Source organism: Argiope bruennichi, chromosome X2, assembly GCF_947563725.1.
Source record: "Argiope bruennichi chromosome X2, qqArgBrue1.1, whole genome shotgun sequence".
NCBI lineage: Eukaryota > Metazoa > Arthropoda > Arachnida > Araneae > Araneidae > Argiope > Argiope bruennichi.
Window position 1 is genome coordinate 75,926,764 of NC_079163.1, and position 24,228 is coordinate 75,950,991.

At 29.0% G+C, this 24,228-nt stretch overlaps 1 protein-coding gene across 1 annotated transcript in view; it reads right to left on the minus strand.

The window, feature by feature from the left end:
* LOC129960578 (cholecystokinin receptor-like) overlaps positions 1-20,948 on the minus strand; it is a 53,512-nt gene extending 32,564 nt beyond the window's left edge. Inside the window, exon 1 of the mRNA XM_056074071.1 lies at positions 20,874-20,948. The gene's annotated coding sequence lies outside the window, so the exon portion shown is untranslated. The remainder of the gene's footprint in view (positions 1-20,873) is intronic.
* Between the last annotated feature and the right edge of the window lie 3,280 nt (positions 20,949-24,228).

Here is a 24,228-nt window from a genome sequence, read left to right on the forward strand (position 1 = left end):
GACAAATAACGGGATAATTTAAATCGAAATAAATATGACTAAAGTTTTATTATTTATGTTAGTGTCTAGTATAATCAGTTCAAGTTTCCCAGCCCTGTATAGTGAGCGCATATTGAAATTCCGATAATTTCCCACTTTTAAAAAAAGAGTCGTTTTTCTTCAGAAAGATGACGGACATAGTCAAAGAAATTGTCCAAATAAGGACTCTTTACAAGGACTCTATAAAATAAAGAGTTTATAACTATTATAAACTATTATACTACAGAATAAAAAGTTTATAACTCTTATAAACTATTATACTACAGAATAAAGAGTTTATAACTATTATACTACAGTTTATACTATCATAAACTCTATAAAATAAAGAGTTTATAATTATAGAATCAAGAAAAAAACTAAACAATTTTATCCAAGAGTAATATAAAGCGGAGGTTAAATACTATCATAAGTAGCCATTGGGGAAATGCAAGAATAGAATCCAAAATTTTGAATCATATCTCTTCCTTTAAAAATTAGTATGTTGATAAAAAACAATGTGTAGACGGTTTCCATGCTTCTGAGATAAACTTAATTTCATTTGGTTCTGTTCGATAACTGCCCGTTTTTTTAAATTTTATTTTACTGATGTTTTACCTTAATTGGACATTATGTTCCTTCAATACATTTTGCTTTATTCTGTAACGTTCATGGTCAGTGTGTTCTTTTAAATCTTAACATTCTTTATCTTAGTAGTAATTCTACAGAGAGTAATCCAATTTTCAGTATTTGTTGGCCAAATAGGATCAAGTTTTCACTATAAAAAAGTGTTAATGGATTCTTTATGTCAGTGAGGACCAGATGAAGAACCGATACGAGAAAACAGGATACATATTTATTCTTTAATGGTTGAAAAATATTCTTCTGTTTGAGCTGCAAGACGAGAAAAGTATTTTTCTATATGTTCTTGTTTTATCTAATAGCAATCTATTTTGTGAGTTTTTCTCTAAGAAATATTTGTTTTTTGAAAAATACGATTAAAGGCTTTTTTTTGTATAGACTGGAATGAGCTAGTTCTTTTGAGGTAGGAAATATTTTATGTTTTTATCGTTTATATTTAGTCAACGCATCGACAAATGATTACCAAATCCAAGATATTTTCTGTATTTTATTCATTTCTTTTAGTAGTAATATAGTTATTGAATTATTAATGATACTTTCACAGCATGGAAAAGGATAATTACTATGAATGGCTTGTACTTAAAAAAAATCTAGGACTAATGTGTTATTATTAATATTACTGAATCTTGGAACAATCTTTCTCTAATTCAGAACCTGGTGATGCAAGTTACACGGAATCAAAATTAAATTGAATTAATCTATTAGTATATAATAAATCTTTAAAAATATTGAAACTTGTACTGAAATACATAAGTGTACAAAATTTCAAAACTCTAGCACATGTGAAATTGAATAAAATACGATTCCAAAATTTCATCTTTAAAAATACGAAATACATGAAGTTAAATAAAAGTGTGTAACGACAAAAATTTCTGTTTTTATAGTAGTAAACAGAAACGTTGATCTAGGATTTACATTGTTAAACCACATTATTTATATATTAAGAGAAATGGTAAAAGTTAAAAGCAAAAAAAAAAAAAAAATGTTTATTTTTTTAGATAGCCCATAAGAAAAAACATGTTTCTTTTTTGAAAAAAAAAAATACTTTTTTTGTAAATGGCGTAAGAAGCAAAAATAATCTGATTAATAAGGTACGGTGCCAAGTATATTATAAAGAGATGAAAGTAAGCGATCTGTCTTGCGATTTTATAATAGACACAGTTGGCGCAATATTTCCTCATATGCTTCAAATTTTATTTTTATATTTAGAGACTTCAAACATTGTAATTCGTTCAAAGATATAAATGTTTTGATACTTTAATATTTCTTTTCGCTTATCGTTTGTGAAAATGCCTTGACGTTAATAAGACTTCGAAAGAAATTTCTGAACTCATGTTTGGAAATAAAAAAGTGTTTCTAGTCAATAATAGTGCTTTTGAAAAATCTAAAAATGAGCGCAGGGATTTCCAAGTGAAATCTAACAATGAAAGAACTCAGACATTTGATTAGTTTTGAACATTTTAATGATCTCATTCCATAAGTTATTAGATACTTCCTTTATTAAAGAAAGAATGAAAAAAGTAATTATAAATATTGATTGATAAGACTAGTGTATATTTTATTTTTATTACAACATTATTATATTAATATTCATAAAATATTATGTTCTTAAATGTTAGGATAAAAATTCTAAGTTTTCGTCAAATAGTTTTAAAAAAGCATTCTTAATTAAATATAATTAATTAATTAAATGAGATTTCGTTTGCAAGATTTAAAATACAAAACCTTTTAATATAAAGCTATTGTATAAAAACCAAAATGCATATGCCAATTAAGAAGTTTAGCTAACGCTTATTGATAAAATGTAGAATATTGTTAAAATCTAATGAATGTTTAAAAGTTATTAAATTGAATAAACATTAATATTTGGTGTAATGCATATGGATTCTATACCTGGAAAAAACAAAAACTTCTGAAGAAAGTCGAACACATTCGAATTTAAAAACGGATGACTTATAAAACAATATATTATTCTTTGTCTATAAAAGATAATTTTCAGCAAAGCAAAATAAACGCTTTGATAAATAAAAATACTGTAAGTATAAATACTTTTTTTGCATGGTCAGTTATTTTTAACAACAGAATCTTAAAAAAATAAACCTTTAACTCTGTAAAACTTATGCTTCGAAGGATATTTCAGAACGATTTTATGATAAGCATGATAAAAATATAAGGTATTATAAACTATTTTCGACATTAATTTACATATCTTTAATATTTGATGCCGTCATATGTACAGTCTAAACTATTACAAATATTTAATTTAATAACGTAAATACTAATTCTTGTATTGTACCCTAAAAGTGTTATACTGAAGGATTCAAAACATCTGTAAACTTTCCCTAAAATTGTCGATTTCGTCTCGAATACTGTTAATTGATGGAACACTAGTTTGATCAAGAAACCATATTATGTGTTTTTTAGTACAAGATACTTTCAATAGGAGAGTACAAATTTTCAGAATGGATCAATGAAAAACTTTGTGAGCTGTAAAGTTAATAAGAAAAGTAATAAAATCTTCTTTCACATATTTAATTATTAAATAAATTATTTCGTTTTTATATCCGATTGGTTCTTGAAAATACGTTTCATTATCTTAAATAATAATTGCAGCTTAAAAATTTCGGAATAAGCGAATTTAAGATCTAGATAAATTTTTGGTCATAAATTAATATAAAAGTACTTTTCTGCGATAGAACGATTTTATGAGAATCATGTAGAATTTTTCGCAATAAAGTAATTCTAAATCTAGAAGATTTAAAAAATTGATTTTATATTTTTAAGATTGTTATAACATTTTAATCAATATAAAGTAGTAAATAGCGTTAAGATTTTCGGTTTATTCTTTATTTAAGCATCCTTTCAATGGTTAAAATTAAGTTCTGACAAGGAAGTAAAAACTAAACATAATTTGAAATCTTTGTGTTAATTTAACACACAGAAATATATTTAATCTGTGCATACTTTTTCAAATTTATGCGAGACATACAAATAAAAAAAGGGTAATAAATAAATTATAATACAAAATGAATGAATGAATATAAAAAATTGCATACATATTTTATTATACATACATGATTTTGATATAAAATCTTTTGTAAGACATGACTCTTTCTTAAATTAACAACTATTTATTAGTTAATATAGAGATTAATCATTATAAAGTATATTTCATCTACGCCAATGAATATATATGCCATAAAATATATTTCATTTAGTAAAGTTTTATATATAAAAAATGATTCTATTCTATTCAATGAAATTCAAACCGTGTTAATTATGTAATTAAAATGTGAAATTATTATTAGAATTATGCAAAAGTTTTGAGGAAACGGATCCAGTAGCTTTATTAACTTGACATCTTCAGTCCTACAACAAAATATTTCATTTGATGGAAAATACAAGTCGAAAGCCTGCTTGCTTTAATTAACAAAAACACTTTTTTGCAATTAACAATTTATTCTGATATAATCTTTCAGAAGCATCACAATTCATGATGATGAGCACATCTTTCTTCTTTTATTTGTGCGTGGAATATGCATAAAGTTATATTTCTTTTCGTCTTCCAACGAATTATTCACAGACGGAATTGATGTCACCCTTTATGATTTTGAGAAATATCCACTTACTTTCTCTACCGTCTCCATTTCAGTTTACCCCGTAAGGAAGTTTCCAGAATGACAATTCCAGATTCTGAAAGTACTCTTTTAGTCGGGACTAATTGCATGTCACTGGGCTCTTCTCGGCTTAATTAGTGCTGCTATAGATTATCTGGAGTGCGATTTACATTTGTTTCGGTTGGGTTCCGAGTAATTGAGGTTACTCTCTCAATGAAACAGCATGTAGGCTGAAAATTATATCTTCCAGGCCGTTATGTCATCGAGTTAAAGAAGGCTGTAGCAACACGACTGATAAATTTCCGGATTATGTTGAAACACTTCTTCGAGAACAAGTAAAGATTTCCAAAATTTAATGAAGACGGTCATAAGTGTGGACTGTAACTGCACTGTAACTAAAACATAAAAAATATTTGAAACTGAAGTAGCCAGAAATTTAAACTTCTTTTAGCATGAAATAGATATTAATTCTCAGTTAGCGTCCCTGCTGTTACAAAAGTTATCAAGCGCACGAGTATACATTGTCGTCTAAAATTACTGCAACGTAATTGTTACTTAGTAACACCATGGAAACTGAAAACTATGTCCCATAATTTTCCGGGCTATGTTTACAGACTTCTCCGAGAACGTGTCAAGTGTTCCAAAATTTTATGAAGGAGATTATAAGTCTGAGTAAATATAGATACAAAAAAAAAACCATTCTGTAAATATTTGATAGTAAATCGGACAGAAATTAAAACTTCTTTTATCCTTAAACTTATCTTAACATTCAGCAAGTATTAGTGTATTATAAATAATACACTAATACTTTCTGAATGTTATATAAGTTCACAATTGTAAAAGCATTTACTATAATTAGGGCTTATACTAAGATTAATGTGTTTGTTAGTTGACATATTGTTTTAGATTGAATATAGTCTTAAAAAATATTTTCCAAATAGGTTGATTTCCATTTTTCAAAGGCGTGGAGCGGGTAACAATTATGAAATAGCTGCAACGGATTTATTTAAGAAATAATCAGTCATCGCCATTTAAATCTCCTTCTTTTCATTTCACTTCAGCATTTCTGCTGTGAAGCATTTTCACTGCAGTTCAAACAAATAACATTTCTATGAAATTTTACCTATTTTCTAAGCATTCTCTGCTCTTAATATTCTGTAAAGATTCTTATCACACTTCACTCATAATATAGAATTTACGTTTATTTTTACAATTATTATTCAAAATATCGAATTTAATTTTATTTACGTTTATGGAAGTTAGCACCCTTTCCCCTCACATTAAACTGGCAGTGTTGTTTAAATTACAGCGGTTTTGTTTGTTTGTTTTTTTTGTTCATAAAATTATGTGCTTACGAAAAATTCCATTTTTTAAAACTAAATAAAAGGTTACAATAATTAAAGATATCTACATACATTTCCATAAAAAATTCATAAATTGAATCAATGCTGTTTAGGCATGTGTTGACACGCTTTTCAGCGTGTTGGAAATCAAAACTTCTCCGTTTGTCGTACTGCTGAGCTTTGGAAGTAGGAACAAAGCTCGGACTTTGCACACTGCTACGAACGAGTACTTAGTATTATAAAGATTGGCTCTAGCTTAGATATAATGCATGTATAAAAAATATCGAGCTTGACTTTGTGGAATACCAAAAAATTGCAGTTCATATTTGTTATTGCAGTATAATAACCTGCTAACTTGATAAGGCAGCATTTCGAATGATATTGATGAGTAAATAATAAGAAATACGAGGCCAATATCTTACAGGGCTTTCTTTTAGGCCTTGCATGAATGTCATAACATTCAATTATGTAACTATATCAAAATGACCTCGGATTAGTTAGGTAGAGAATAAAAAAGGCCAAAATTTACGGATTTAAACCATAAAACCATAAACCATAAAAACTGAATGACCGGACCGCCGCAACAACAACATTGGCGGGAACTGTGGTTGAGTCCTAAGGGCCGTCACCAGCCACGGTATAACCCTCCCCGAAGGAAGTACGTCCCGTCATCGATGGGAGGAGTCAGATCCCCCACCTATTAGTGTACCCTCCAGGGTGGTGAGATCCAACCACCAGGCCGGAAGCATCTCATCCACATTTCGAGGTGCCACTCGGGGTTTTTAGTTGAAATTAATGAAGACTTCTGTTACACAAACACTGGCAATACTATTTGAGTAAATTCACAACTCATCGTAATTTTTTTTCTTTATTGCCAATTATTCAATAATTTCAATTTAGTTTTTTCTACATTGCCCCTATCTGCAGATACAGAACTCAGATGATGAACTATCTATACTGAACTCAAGACATTTTCGCTCTAATTATTATATAATTATCTTTATGATTCATGATGAATACAGCAGGTGGAAAGGGCGAGGAAAGACTGCCCCGGTAGGGTTTTTTTTCTATGAGACGAAATGGTTTCATAGCATATAGATTTCATAATAGAGCCATTAAAATTAGGATTAATATTCTGGACCTTAGAGAAGATAATTTTAACACCATGATCAAATCCCTCCTATATATTTTTTCCAAACTAAAACATAAACCATGACCTCACTAACAGAATGAGCATTTTAAAAGGAATCACTTACTGTGAGCGAATAAACATATGTAGATGCAATTATGGTTAAAATAAAACATAAAAAACCGGACATCGGACCATTCTACAACGATTTCTAAAAGAAGAATTTTAAAAACCGACAGGAGATATTCTTAAGAGCGAGCTCAAAGTAAAAAAAAAAAAAAAAAAAAAAAATTAAAAATCAAAGCAGTAAAGAAAATTCAATACACGAAATTAGTTAAATTGTGTAATAGCAATAAAGAAAACGACATTCAGCAACTATTGGAAAAATCAATAGCAAGGAAAACTCAGCTTGAACATACAAAACAAAATCAAATAAATAGCATACGAATATAATCTTATACAACAGACCAAATGATCTTCCTAATGGGGATTTACAAATGGATTTAAAAAGTCATCCAGAGCTTGGAAGAAAAAAAAAAGAGATTCAAGATGAGAAGGAAATATCCCAATATATCCTATTGGATGCTAGAAATGCCAAGCAAGATATTTTATCAACTTAAACATAAAAAAAATACCTATCAACTGAAAACTGCTCACAATAACGAAATTCTATTATATTAAAAAAATGAAACAACTGCAAAGCGTTTGATCATGAAACGAAAGATTTTAAATTAATTTATTTATATCTTGTGGTTTGACACATCACACCAGTAAATGTCGCACAAAACAAGAAATCTGCATACATGCGTCAAAATCAGTTTTTTGATGTACACGAAGCTTTATACATAAAGCCAGTGACCTGTTTCTGTTTAAAACAAGAAGTTGCTTCATAACAAGAGAACAAAACAATGTAAAGGCAAATTTTCTTATTAAACCAGGTTATTTTTAAAGTGTTATCTCAGCTATTTCTTAAAATCAAGGAATTCAACGTAACAAGGAATTAATCAACTTAAAATCAAGGAAGAAAATTTTGCAAATCAATTTTGGCAATGCCAAAGCAAAAATATTCCAACTACATTCCCTGTAGCCAGCTCCCGTTCCACAATTCATCGTTACTCACGAGGTATAAAAGCTGGAAATCAAGTTAATATTGCTCAATCCTTGACTACATTTAGTTCATTGAATAAAAAAATTAAAAACTCGGATACTCTCCTCTTTTTCAGTGAATCCCTCGCTCTTTTCCCTAAAATCTAACAAAATGTCAATCAAAATATAAATGAAGAAATAACAAATTACAATATTATCTGTTTATTTATTCCCAAATCAAGATATAGCTATAATTCTGTAAGAACTGTTAGAAATCCTTTCAGTACTTCAAGGCTATAATATTTTAACTAGAGCAGATTTAAACACTCACAATACCTTTTGGGGCTATAGAAATAACAATTAAGAGGAAATAAAGTACTTAATTGAATTATTACAAATAATTTGTTGATTCTCAATAAACAGGATGTTTCCTCTACTTTTCAAAGGAACTGCTCAACTAGCTGATCAGATTCAGATAACTCATTTAAAAGAAAGCACTAAATCTCGCTTTTTCGTCTGGCTCATCGAATAAATGGAAGATTTTGTGAAGTCAGCAAGAAAGTTTAAATAAAAAAAAAGGATGGATTCGTAAAATAAATTGAATATTCAATTCGATAATATTTTGCTACGAGGGCAATTCTTTACAATTTTAGTAAATCTTAACAAATCCCTTATTTTTCCCTTATGAAAACGAAATTATTTGTTTCGTCGGATAATTTTTAATTTTATTCCACTTTAACGAAATCTAAGCAATTGCAATTGCAATTGCTTTCTGGATTCCGCATTATTGATACTTGCATATAACTGTATTTCGTTCTTTCAATGTTTTAAGTTGTTTCATATATTATATTTCGTATTATTCGTATATTTGTAGAACCACCTATATTCAGTAGTTGATATTTACGATAATAGATGCGGATGGATTTTCACTTCATTCAAAATATTCTAAACCACGAATTTAATTTCAAATTACACGAATTTAAATGTAATGCATTGCATTGAGAGTTTCATTACACGACATAGATCACATTTCATTATGGGTAGTTTAGACTGATAATTGATTTCATATTCCAGTAGAAATCTCTACACTGGTTTGCAATTCTGGGCTAGAATTAGATTATTTAGTTATGGATTGAGGTTGTAAGTAACTTGTCAAATTTTGAATGTTCAAGACATTCGAGATGAAACTGGGTTTTAAGAGAGATAGCCAAGAAAATACTATTGTAATCAAAAGACCTTCAATCTGTCCATTAATATCAAAAATGAGTTTAAAATAATCAAGTCCTCATTTGTATTTCATGTTTTAGCATGTGTGATTTCTTATATTTTTATAGTGTAATAATCAAACATGAACACATATTAAAACCTTTCTTCGCCTATAAAAACATAATTTGGACAAGATTTTTCTTAAAAGTCTATCTAGTTGATAAAAAATACTGTATATAAAATTTTCACTATGATTTCAATGTGATACTGCGATTTCAGCATTACTAATTTTTCTTTAAATCCGTCATAGGATTTTTCGTTAAAAATAGTGAAGAAGGGGTAATAAATATTAGTTTTCGATCACGCAAAATAATAATAAAGCGTAAAATTTTGAATTAACAAGCCTTCTATTATCCAAATGTATGCAAAGAAGATTTTTTTGAAAAAAAACCATTATAATTTCATTCTGACTTTTGAAAACCGAAAGTAAAATTTCAAAATTAAACTTTCTAACACGAAACAGTTCTTTTCAACAAGTTGTTGACATGATATTCTTTGTTTAAAAGAAAATATTAAAAAAATGATATTTGATTGATTGATATAAATTTGTTTGATTGATTCTGTAATATAATCTGGGGACTCTTCTAAAGGCTTTTAAACTTTTCTTTCACTCTTCTATTTGTCTTAAAGTATCATTTCATCAGAAATCAGAAACGTATAGTGTTTTTTTTAATGTAATTAACACGAATTTTAATATTCAACTGCATCAATTTTCTAAAAGCACACTGTATTAAAAACTACCTATATTTCACTCGTTTTAAGTAAAAAAATAACTTCTCTAATATTCTCTGAAGTCTTTTAAATCTTTTTATGAAGTTCTTCGATTTTTCTTGAACTTGTTATTAAGAAAGGCATTGATTGCAAATTTGCTTATGCAGAGAAATGATATGCAGATGAAGTCTTGTATTAAATGGCAAGTAAGTTTTTTTGTAACAGCTAGAGGCTTTGGAATAATTTCCAAAGTATTTCATTTCTACTTCTAATAATTTGTCCTATTTATCTTAAAGCTTAAATTCAAATGCCAGATACTTAAAGTGTGATATTTTAAATGTAATTTATAGATGTCTTTGGATAGACTTATATATTGCGTATAAAAGCATACTTTACAGTGTATAATTTTTTAGTTCTATTTAGCAAATGTGCCATAGAGAGACCTCTTTTCCTTTCACTTAAGCGAACCAAACTTCAAATTCTTAACGGATCATTTTTTAAAAATCTAGATATAAAAATAAAAACAAAATTATTAACGTATCATTTTACTAAGATGTATCTAAGATAAAGTGTTTAGTTATATCCATAAAAAGTCAAATAACTGAAAAAGAGTACATAAAAATAAACTAAAACTTTTCTGAGAAAGTTGCAGAATTCTGACTCCTACATACGCTGTAATTCTAAATATGTTTTTCCTAACTCGTCTTAAGGCAATTGTTCAAATTCTCTTGACGAAAGTGATGATAATGCAGATGAACACTTGAATTAATGAATAAATAGATTTCTGTAGTATCAACTAAATATTTTACGGATACTATTGAATTATTTCTATGTATTTCCTTTATTTTCCTTAAAGCATCAATTCAGAGATCAGAAACATATGGCGAGTCTTTTCAAGAACGATTCATAGAACTTTCGATATTTAGTAAAAACTTTCTATGGAAAATATACTTTGTAACACTTTTTTATTTCTCATGTATTAAGGAAATACATGAGAAATAAAGAAGCGAGATATATAGTGTTCTTACTCAAGCTGCAGCAAGATTCAAATTTCTATTGTATCGTTTTTAAAACCAGGAGAAAAAATAAGCAAGAGTATAAATTCTTGTATTAAGTAATAATTAGATTTCGTAGTATTACTTGACGAGTTTTGGATATTTTTATGGCTTTCCCAAATTTGTCTCAAAAATCATTTCAGAGATTAGAATCTTAAAGCGTGGACTTTTCAATAAGATTCATAGAAGTTATTATTTGGGAAAAATATGCTTTGTAATGCATCTTTATTTTACATGCATTAACTAAATATACCATTATCATATACACTTTTATTTAGTTAAGAAATCCTTATCGGACCGTCTGTAAATCTAGAGATAAAAGCAAATAAAAGTATTCGCGCATGATTCCACTAAGATGCATCCAGATAAAGTACTTAGAGCTTTCCATAAGAGGTCAAATAAGTGGAAGAATAAAAAGAGTAAATAAAAACTAAAAAAGTTTCTGAGAAACTTATAGAGGGCTGAGACTTTTGTACACATTGTAACTCCATATATTTCTTTCCTACTTTATCTTAAAACAAATTTGTTCAGCCAATGGTTTATACCAGACTGAGTCGAAAACCCTTTATTAAATTCTTACTCATACAAAGGTCCGATAATGCAGTTTTAAAGCACTCAGTTCTTCGGAGATGAATCAATATTTCTTGTCTCAGAAGAACTCGAACGCGAAAATATTTTGCCAAAAATGAAATATGACTCCCTTCGCTTGATAGTTGTCTCTTAGCTTAAAACATACAACATACAATCGATTTTTGCTTTGACACTTGAATAATTCAGATTCCTATTATTTCTCTATTTTTTTGACCGAATACATGAAAAAATATAGGCAGCTACAGGCAAACATTCAACGAGAGTAAAATTTCCGAGTTTTTAAAATTGATTCGATCATAGGGCTTTATTAGACTTTTAAATCGAGTGGGTGTGTTTTTTTTCCTCCATAAACTGTTTGAAAATGATAAATGAGATTAGTTCTACCCCTACTAAATTTTTGTATTCTTCGAAAAAAGGTTCTATCATTTGATGAAGTAACTCCCCTAGGAATTAAGTGACCCTCTCTCTATTTCATTACTTTAATTTCATTTCTTAGTCTTTAAGATGAATGGAAAGGAATGCAGTACTTGATTTTTTGCTAGAAGAATATGCGACATTCTATATCCCTCAGGACTTAAGAAAGGATTGCACTTGCTGAGGCCATTGAAATTGCTGTCAAATTTATGTAAGGGAACTACATAAATGTATGTAAGGGAACTACATAACTCCCTTTTATTCTTGTAATGCTAGTTGTCGTGCATAGGGTATATTCATTTTTCACAAATAACTATGAAATATTAGCAAGAAAGAGCGCATAGTTCAGATATGTTATAATAAAACATATTCCGATTAAAAATGTTAGTTTAACCTTTTTAAATTAAAACGAATACTCTAGAGCTCTAAGGTTCTGATTTCAATCGATATATACCATTGCCGTTTAGGTAATTATAATAAATAATGTATAGTTATTGCGTCTGACATCTTTTAAAATTTATGTAAAGACTAATGCAAGCACAGAGATGCAGACAAATTTTGTGGATTTATTACAAGTCGTTAGAAGCAACGAAATTTTATGGATTTATTACAGTAGTTACACATAAAGCACATTTAGTTATGATTAAGAACTATGAAATATTAGTATAAAGAATACATGAGACAAATTTGTTACGAAAATAATAATATAGTCTAACAGAAAAATGCTTCAAAGATACATTAAGATATCTTAATTAAAATTAGCACATTAAAATTCTGAGTTACTAATTTCCTTCTGTATAGCATTTGATTCCTGTATAGCATTTAAAAAACTTTAAATGAAAACCACAGACTTAAAAGTAGAGAGAAGGCAATAGGGGTACTTGATTTAAAACTGAGAATGTCGAAGGGCTTTTTAATCCCAAATATCTAAATTCGGAACTTTCCTAACTCATTTAAATGCTTGTCGCTTCAGTTATAAATATTATTCAGTTTAGACAAAATGAACTTTTCTTCAAATTGTATTCAACTTATTATTCGCAAAAAAAAAAAAAAAAAAAAAACCTTTTATTTTTTTAGTTCTATCAAAGTTATTAATGAGTAGCAATAAATTTTTTCACTTGAAGTGATTCACTTATTTAATGAAAAAAGGGATAAGATTCGTATATGTGCACTCATGAAACAAAATGAATAAAACATATTAACGCTTTATTCTTTATTCTATGATTTATGATAGAGCTTCCTCATAAGATAAAATCTGATGAAACCAGGAATAAAGTCAAAAGAGGAATATTTATTTTGTTAATGTTGGAGTTAAGAATGCTAATGTAATTATTTTCTCTGAATTTTTCCTTTTGACGTTATACATAGACATGACATGCACTGATGAATTAGAAACCTTGTAGATTCTGAAAGATGATCAGAATAAACAGTTTTACAAAGTAACTTTATTCGTGAATGAATACGATAATTAATTTCTAAAATAAAAAAAATCGAATTCAAAATATTATTAAATGCAGCTATTTTGTTTCAACTATTTTTTGTCGGAATAAAATAATTTGTTATATTTTAATTTAAAATCAACTGATTTGTTAGCTTCATGATACTAAGATCGCATCATCCTTGGTCTTTTTTTGGAGATTCTTTGATCTGTGATGTTGATTTCACACTGCTGTATTCTTCAGATTCAGTAACAAAAATAATAATATTTTTGTGAATTGTGATACTTTCCGAAATAATTTTCATTCATTTTTCATTTGAAAGCGTTTTAATTTTAAGGAGTTTGACGCAACTATTTATTTACCATACAATTCCAACAATAATCCTTGAAATTTTTTCAATTATTATGTTATATAGTTGAAAAAATGTATCAGCATGTATTACAAAATATATTTGTTTCAGCATATTATTTCATAATATACTGAAATTTTTGCATATTTTGCAGTTTGAAAATTCTACTATTTATTATTCAGATATTAGGAGTTACAAATAATATATAAGAATTAGAATTAAAAGAAACTATAAACCCATCTTAAAATCTTAAAGTTATCATGAGTTAGTTGCATAAGATACTCGTTTGACCATGAAAATGTCACAGAGATATTAGATGCTTGTACAAAATCCCAGAACTATAATGCATTTCTTGTTTCCAGTCGACTTCATCCAGAATATTTTGGGAATTTTCTTGATATCATATAGAAAATGTAAAACTGCAATGAAAAAAATGCAGAAATTTTAAGTAATTTTAAATGTAGTTTGGGTTACAATTAAAATATTTCTCAATCTTTCCAAAAACACTAAATGTTGCAGAATAATAAACTTCAGATTGAGAATTTGAAAATATCCTTGGTTTTCATAATTTTGTTAAACTGTCGATTATGTAAATAAATACCTACGTGAAGTTTTCTAAAATTCATTAATCAACTCTGATGAAAAATTTTAAGAAATTTATATCCCTACAAATTATTAATCGATTGCAGAAAATTTATTATAATTTTTCAAACCCAAAACATCAATCAAATCTTATGAAAGAATAAAAATGTTGCTGTTTTTCAAGAATTCATACTTTATTCTATACATAGAAGCTGACCGATGCGTTTTATATAAATCAAATGTGGAACAAACTATTTAACTAATCGAAATTCTGTGAATTTTTAATAATGGCATTTTGAACTGTGAAGCACGTTACATTTCACTCGACACCGAACACTTCCTGCGCTTTTACACAGACTCATGAATCATATCACATTTTTTTAAATAAGTCGAAACATAATTCATTTTTATACAATGCTTTTTTTGTAACCTCCAGAAATTCCCCTCTTTTTTTTATTGAAAATCATCCATTTACTGTCACCAGCGACGTAAGAAGTTGCTTTAGGAATCATTTTTCAAATTTATCTTGCAATCGTCCGCTTCTTGATATCAAGAACGATCAGTTATTCCTTCTTAAGGAGATATTTCAAGGGAGTTTTCCTTCATGTTTTCTCTTCTAGAGTCTAAAGAAGTGACAAAAAAAAAGCCCTAAAATCGGGCTTTGTTAAATTATATATAGAGAAATATCAGTTCACTATATTTAGGTTGATATCTGCGAAGTGGTCGTTAGTGGAATAGTTCTATTTCATTCCGGGATACGATTTTCTTTATCTTCTCCATTTAGAGGAAAAAATTAACCGAACTCTTCGTTAATAAAGACTATTAAGAAGAAAAAATAAAAGTTAGTTTGAACTATATATAAAGTAATGTCAGTTTATCCGTAGATTAATGTTCTCGGAATGTCCCGTTATTGGAACCGTTTTGTTTCATTTCTCAAATGAAAAAAATTAGCATTGTTTTTATATATGACGCATTTAAATAATAAGTTTATTTAAAATATTTTTAGAGTTTTTTTTATAAATACACCGTTAATATTTTTTTGAAACTTAAATTACTTTTATATTGTTTTTAATTTATAATTCAATATGAATATTGAAAATATTCTTAAGAAGAAAAAATAAAAAATAGATTGAACTGTATATAAAGTAATATCAGTTTACTATCTGTAGGTTAATGTTCTCGGAATGTCTCTTTATTAGAATCGTTTTGTTTCATTTCTCAAACGAAATAAATTAGCATTGTTTTTATGTATGACAGATTTAAATACTAAATTACTTTTAAAATATTTTTAGAATTATTTTTTATAAATGTACTGTTAGCAGTTTTTTTTAAACAGATTATTTTTATTTTGTTCTTAATTTATAATTCAATATAAATATTGTGGTATCCTGAAATAATATTTTAAAAATAATTACAACCAGATATGACTTCGGGTATGAAACTAAAATTGAATTGTATAAGTCGGTAGACTAATAATTGAACTCTGAAAATATTACGCAAATGTACGAAATTTCGAATTTCCAGTACACCAAGAACTGAGGAAAGAATTGATAACAAAATTCCATTTTTACAAATATGAAACATATCATGTTAAATAAATGTTTAAAAACACTCTTATTGCTGAAAATGAATTGTAAATAATAATAAACTCTATATGTCACCGATAATAAGAAGTCAATTAAACTTGCATATATAAAGTTTGATGAAACTACCTTCTATGAATATTCCTTTAAATTCAATGCAATTAATATGGAGTATTATTGCATTACGTAGAAATACAAATATCTGATTGGATTTTAGTTATGACCTCAAAAATCTATAAAGGTTAAATAATAAGCATTTTATAAATTAGTGTTTACACGTACATAATTTTCGGTGCTATATAAAATAATCATGAGATCATTCTAGAATTCGAAATTTCCACCAAAAAGCTAATTCTTAGGAAAACGTTCTTACTTAGGCTACGTTTAAGTTTAAATGCATCAAAAATATCTTAATTTTGAAAGATTTTGAATATTCTATGCTGAAAGGCAACAAGCTTAATTTTAAGATGCATATTTTCTGCTTGATAGTATCTTTTCTTTGATACCAACTTTTCCACTTTGGGTGAAACGTTATTCTCATTGATAATTTTAAGAATAATTTTCATGTAAATAATAGTAATTTTGAATTTTACTTATTTCTTTTCATAATTATCTGTAGTTACTACCACTAAAATGTGCTTCCGAACATGAGAATAATTTAGTGCTTTACATTTTAAATACTAAATTAGTTTGAATAGTTTTATAAGATTCAAAGATTACAACTTTCTCGGCTTTTCTTTTTCTAGAGAAAACTGGAAAAAGAAATTTGCCTTTTAAAAATTTAAAATTAGTAAAAATTATTTCACTTCAGATTTAAAACTTTAAATTTTACGATTTATTATTGACACAATCAGTTTCCTGAATATCATCATTTGTTAAATATTTCTGCACATAAAAAAGAGGGGTAAATTTTTATGAAAGTTGCACAATACTGTTATATAGGTCAGACCAAACAATCATTTTTACAGGGAGCAAGATCGATAAGACTAGGTTATGCTTGGATATTGAAGATTCGAATCATTATTTGGTATCTAAGTGATTTACGGCGCAGAAATATGTAGTTCATTATTTCTAACTGAATGAAATAAAAACCTCGTATTTTGATATTTTTTCTTTGAAGGTTACTGACAGGCAATCTCAAACCAGTTTTAGATTTTCACTTGACAGTTTAATTACTGTTTTTTATAATGGCATTTACCATGGAGAAGCTCGCTGACAAGGTCAGTGATTTTAAGCAAAGAGAGCGTCTCTTGTTTTAGTAGCGCCAACTAGGGCCAAGCGCACGTCTTAGCTACTCACGCATCACATTCGCTTGCACAGCCCCCTTTTACAAGGGGGCATATTCACGCATCTCACAGCTAGAACAGCTGAAGAGCAACCATACCCGAACCGAGGACCCCCAGATCACGGTGAAGACGCGCTACCCCGATGCCATGACGCCGACAGTTTAATTGTATTATTATTTTTTTTTTTTGTCATAATGTCATAAAAATAAGAATATTTGTCTTTTACTTTTCAGAAGTTTCGGTCAAATATTTGTGAAACTTGGATTCCATGACTTCTTATTTTTCAATGAGGCCAGTTGCATGGCTAAGACGAGAAACTTCGTACACTCGTATTTTGTTTACCACGCAAGTATTTCTTTCTTTCCCATTTATAAAGTCAAATACTTCAACGGTCGATTCTAAGTCTTTTTAAAAACTCAAATGCTAATGCAACAGTATTTTGGATTAAAATTTGAATGTTGTATTATTTTTATTTCACAATAAAGAAATTTATATTAGAAAGGAAATAACGTTTTTTTCCATTTTAATTATTGACTAAGGGAGGAGTACCTGAACTATTTTCTATGAATATGGATTTAGTAAACATTGTTTATTGGCGTAAATATAAGAGTGTATAAAAAAATCCTTTGTCATTACTAAAGAAGTAAACCATGGAAATATTAATTGAATACTGGAACGAGAGAAACAAAAACAAAAGAATGGGAACCTTGAAGATCGGAGCATTGTACAGGTGGTTATCAAAATAATGGAAACATTTTAGATTTATAAATAATCCTTTATTAGTATGGTGTCAGACTGCCTTTGGCATGTATTATAGTTTGGATTCGCCTTAGAATCGATTCATACAAGTGTTGAAGTGTTGTCTATTGTTTAGATGAATACTGTACCATTCTTCCTGAAGATATTGTGAAAGTTCTGGGAGAGATGCCGGTGGAGGATATCGATTCCGTAATGAACGATCTAAAATAGACCATAATGGTTCAATTATATTAAGGTCGGGTGACTGTGCGGGCCAAGGCAGATTTTTAACCTCACCCTCGAGTTCATCAAACCATGATTGGACAAATCTCGCTGCATGGACATTTCCGCATTGTCATCCTGGAAAATTCCATCTCTTGCAGGAAACAAAGTTTGCATCATAGGATAGATCTGGTCAGCTAAAATTTCTCTATACTTCTCCCCAGTGATCCTTCCTTTCAGGGTTACGATTGGTTCAGCAGAAAACCGCGTCATAGCTGCCCATATCATGACAGATCCACCTCCATGCTTTTGCAGTTGGAAGGAGACAATCACGAACATACGCTTGTACAGGTGTCCTCCAAATGTGCACCCGTCCTGTTGTAAAGAAAAGTGTGAGCACGATTTGTCAAACCATAGTACTTTCTTTCACTTATGGATTTGTAACACCATTGTAGACAACGTTTGCCATTAACGTTTGTTAACGCTATTAACGTTTTCCATCTGTGACAAGTGGCTTGGGAATTACTGCTTTGCCATAAATGTTCTGTTTATGAAGGTGGATTCTCTGACACTGGAGAATCCAGATGGGTATTGAGCTCTGCGGTAACTTTTGCTGCAGATGTTCGCTTTTTAGACATTACTGCCCGCTTCAATATCCTACGGTCTCTTTCACTGAACTTCTCTTTCCGTCCACTTGGAGCTTGTTTTGCCGCGCTGTGTGTATGTTGTCATGACTTTAGACACCGTACCTCTAGAAACTCCTAAATTTGGGATGTTTCGGTCACACTTGCTCCAGCTAGACGGGCTCCTACAATTTGGCTTTTTTGAAAATCTGAGAGGTCCCACTTTTAAGCTTTAAAAAAAATCCAAGAATTACAGAACTTTAATTGAGCTAACACATACTACCAGAATATATACATTGCAATTTATAAAAATACTGGTGGCTATTATTATATTTTAATCCTGACGAAACGCATTCAAAAATGTCATTTTTATTCATAGTTGTTTCCATTATTTTGATAACCACCTGTATAACCACCTAAAACTTGCAACACTAATCTAAAGATTGGTACTAATTTTTTTTCATTTTTCTGTTAAAATTCTAATTGGTTTTTTAAATTGACAAGTTTACCTCTAAGTTTAATTGTTGTAAAAATTCCGAAATATATTTATTTTTAGTTATTAATAAAAGCGTAAGAAATGCTTCATTTACATAGCGTTAGAAATTGTATTTTTTGCAATTTTGCTTGTGCTTATTTGTAAATAAAAAGAATTTGTATTCTATCAAAAATAAATGCAGTTATAGTCATAAAACAGCTTCTAAAATTACTTCGCTTCAATAAAAAAAAGACATCTTGGGTTGCTTTCACGTCATGGTGCAAAGAAGAAATTCTTTTAGATATTATTTAAACAATTGGTTCTATTCGAATTTATACTAATTCCTTAATGTAGATTAAATAGTTTTTCCAAGCTGTTAAATTCAAATTCACCATTAAATAAAGAAAAAAACCGGGAAAGAGACAACGATGAACAATCAAAAACATTACTATTTCCATATTTAATAATTTGGGACTATTTAAAAAAATCAGCTATAAAAATATACTTCACTAAAATGTTTTGACTCGAATTTATAAGTCTGTTACATTTCAGCTTCAGAAGATTAGAAGCAAATTCATTTAATGCGGTATGCATATTTATAGAGTTCGTACCCAATTTGCATTCATTGCCTGCTGTCTCTTTGCGAGATACTTTACGACCAATTCAAATGTCTTTTGAGACCTTTTCAGGAGTTGACACTTGTAAGCAATCAGCGACCCACACATACAAAGGAGAAGGGAATGTCCCTTCATTAATGTGTATTCCGTGGTTTGTCACAGTTGAGCGATTTTTCAAGGGACATTAGTAACAGTGTCTTAACAAATGAGTGAGAAAGAGAAGATGTACTTTTAGCATCTTAAAAGTGGAAACAAGTTTAAAAGTTTTGTAAAGTCATATTGCGTTTCTCCTTTCTTGATGAACTGGATAATTTAAAAATAGTTGGTCGGATTTATTTCAATGTAATTTTGTAGCTATTGTACAAATAATGGCAATGTTTATTTACGAGGAGAAAATGTACAATTACTCCAAAAATCAAAATTTGTATTTACGTTGCTATTTTTTAAATCTATTTAGACTTAAAAAGGGATGGGGGGATTTTCGAATCCAAATCTGGAACAATATCCTTTTATAACAATTTTATCAAGGGTCAACGTAAGCTCGTACATCTCATTCTTTATCAAAAATTCCTTTTTTCCATTAATAGGTATGAAAATAAAATTGAGTATAACGTAAAATCTATTAAGATAGTTTATCTTGTTAAATATATACTGATGAAAGGTAGTTAGATCATATCAAATCTTTTGCCTAATTACAAAAGTATTTTGCCGTAGGTTCCAGACCAAAGCTTTGAAAAAGACATTCATGTTCTTCCGCTTCTGCTCGAACCTGATTTTTGAGAATAGTACAGCCAAAATACTCAATTACGCATACTTGTACAGTTTAAATTTTCTTAAAATTTTGCAAGCATAATAAGAAAAGAATGAATTGATTAGAAAGTTTGAACGCATCTCGTGTTTTATTCATTTAGAAATAGAATTTAATTAAAAATTTCTAATTCAGCAGAATAACTATTGACTCATGGGGAAAAACATCGATCAAATGACTCAACCAAAATTTACGACTGCTGGCCAAAGAAGAAAAAAATATATATGACATTAAAAAGCTATATTGAAGTGGAAGGAAAAAAATTTAAAGAAATTTGTTTACCTTCTCTTCTAGTGAAACCATAGGTCGTTCTGCAAAACCAGCATGGTAGAACCTCGAATATTCGAGATAATGGGGGTCATTATCACCTCGGATAATCAAAAATTCTATAATAAATTTTAAATCATAGCTTGCTTAATTTAGACAATGCTTTCGAAAATTATTTATCTGAAATCAATAAAATTTGATTTCGAACTTATTACCACATATTAAAATTTTATGACTCTTTTATTAATGGATTCATGAATGTAGTTAATCTTAGTCGTTTCCTTCGCATTTCGCTAGCAATTAAGAATGTTTTTAAAAGAATATTTTTATCCTGTTCTCTCACATAACACTTCTTGATAAATTTCTAGTACCACTGTTCATGAAAATATATGCAATTTTCTTATATCATCTTTGAAATGCTTTAAAAATGAAATTGGGTTTGTATTTTTCTCGCCAAATAACTTTTTGAGATATGAAAGATCACTTCCCCAGAACGATCGTTTACAAGCTTTCGCATCCTGATTATCCGCTGTAATGCCAATTTCGAAAGCATTTTCTTAAAAAATTAATTGATTTCACCAAAAATTAAAAACACATACACACGCGCATAGTTAGGTTCAGTTATAAGAGATTCGATTTATACAGGCCAGTATAATTGAGGTTTTGCTGTAATTTGTAAATTTATTAATTTTAATTAGAATTTCTGCGGACAGAAAAGCCAGATTCTTTTTTATGAATTATTTTTACCATATATATGTACCGGGCTAATATAATACCGCAATAGTATTGTCATTTACGGTATTACTTAAATTGCACGCAACCTCTAGGAGGGACTAATAAAGGTCGGTTTTAGACTTTTCAACAGGTTTGTCCAAAATTAACTTTAAAATATTAGGATTACTGTGCTGGATCTGTTGAAAGATTACTTGTGGATCTGTGTAAGCTCTCATGCTTGAAAAAGATTTTTTGAAATACATTCATTCCTACGTGTACGTTTATTTATTATTATTTATTTTAAATGACTTTCTATTGAGCGATTTTCCGTTTTATTTTTTTAACCTCAATTCTATGGATGCACATAAACAAATGAAAATAATATACGGAAAGTAATTTAGAATTTATTCTTTAATTTCCATTTTTAAATAAAATAAATGGATTCAAAACCTGCAATTTTTTATTACTTATTATTTATTAAAATTTTTCCTTATACATGCTGTGAATTTAATAAACATATTTTTTGTTAAATTATTCAAAACTAATTTTATAAAGTGGGATAATAAATAATGTTGCACAATGTAGGATTAAAATTCGTATCAAAAAGCATATATTAAAAAATAATACTTAAAAGAAAAATTTCAGATTCTTCTACTTTCTCGTATATGCAATATACAAAAAAAAAAAAGCATTATATTCGTTAAAAAAATTCGCATTCGAGATTTTGACGAATTTCTATGTTTTTGACCTCTACGAGTCACAAAAGCAGATTTTTGGTATTATGTCGGCCTGTCTGTGAATCCGATAATTCAAAAACGCCTTGAGTTAGAAAAATGAAATTTAGTATATGGACTTTATTTCAAAATAGTAAATTTCTATCCAATTTTGAACGAAATCCATCAGGAGAAAGCTCGTCTATCATGCTGCCCATGTACAAGCGAACTCTACACAACATAACGTAAATAGCGCAAGCAATAAAATTTACTACATAGGTTTAAATCGAAAATGTAGGTTCTTGTCGAATTTTGGACAAAATCTTTCAAAGTGTTGATAATTTGTTGCGTGTACTTTCTTCTGCATGAAAACGCAATGATTTAAAGAGATAAAATTTGATATGTGATCTTATGACTATAACTGTCGTTCTAAGTCAAATTTTGTCTCAATCCGTCGGGAAAAAAAGGCATTCAAAATGCAGGGTAAGCAAGAAATATGCTTCAGAGGGTCTGGCAAGCATTCTGCTGGTCCAAATAAGACAAAATTTACTCTACAGATAATTCAAATGATGCACCTGACATTTATTAAATAAACAAATTTTTATACGAAAATTCATCTATAGATGGTGCTATAACACAAATGGTATTTATTTGCATATACCAAAAAGGTGAAATATCACTGACGTTACAGCGCATGCCTCTTGGCATTATTCTTTGGACAAAAAGAAGGGGAATTCTGCAAGAGTTTTAGTTGCTTCTCTTTACATCATGCCTACGTCACAAGAAAAAGCGTTACCGTTAAAATTGTTCTACAAGACCGAGCCGAACTTCTTTGAGCTGTAAAAGAATTCTATTATATTAAATAGATAAGAAGAGATCCAATTGGTCTCTTCAATTGGCACTACAAAAATTGATGCAGAAATTTGCGACAAATGGGTAACAAGGCATTCTTATATGTAGAGCACGGCAGCAAATTCCGCCTACTAGTGTCGAAAATGTGGTTACTTTTCTGCCTATTTTAGATTAATTCACAGCTAGACGGCTCAAAAAATATTTCTAAAAAGCAAACTAAGTCCGTAAAAGATAAAAATAAAATTACAAGTCGGCAATTTTAGAATTGTCAATTGCTATATTTATGAATTGAAATATTTATTATAGTAATAAGAGACATCAATTTTTTTCCATATATTAAATTATTTAAATAATTTCGAAATTCAGCAGTAATTATTTTTTACTAAGATTGAAACTAAATGTTCTTTGAAGAACAATTTTTCTCATTAAGCAACAGCAAAGAAAAATTACTCATAAATTTTAAAGGTCTAAAATGTATATAGACTAAATTTCTGATTAAAAAAATTGAAATAGTTGGTATAGCTGATCTCATGAGGTTTTTATTTATAAAAGGCTAATATAAAGATAAACATCAATAAATAAAAAAGCTAATTTAAAAAAAATAATTTTATCGTCCCGAAAGAATGATAATTTTTTTTCCCTAAAAAAGTACCGGACAAAAGAAAAATGGTCCCTACAAAATATTTTACGGAATCAGCCGTGCGATATTTGCTCATTAAGCTTCCATGTGACGTCACTAGCATGATGTCATTATGCCATCTGCCAGTCGTCTGCTGATATCTGCTGCTAATGACTACTTTTGCACTAAATCATGCAGATGGTAACATCATCAATTTGGCACGTCCACCCCAAAAGACTACAACTTAATAACTCCAGGTACCCAAAATGGATTTCAACTCAATTCACGCTATTCATTTGTCAAGCAAGATTAGTTCTCTTGTAAATAGTAATTAAGTGACGGCTAGTCTATAACTTAACGTTGATTAACGAACTTGTTTCGTCTGAGGTGTGTCCTCTAATTGTAGTAGTGATAGGTTCTGCTTTTAAGTTTCTTAAGTGTTTTAAAAGTGAGCGAGAGAACATAGTTAAAA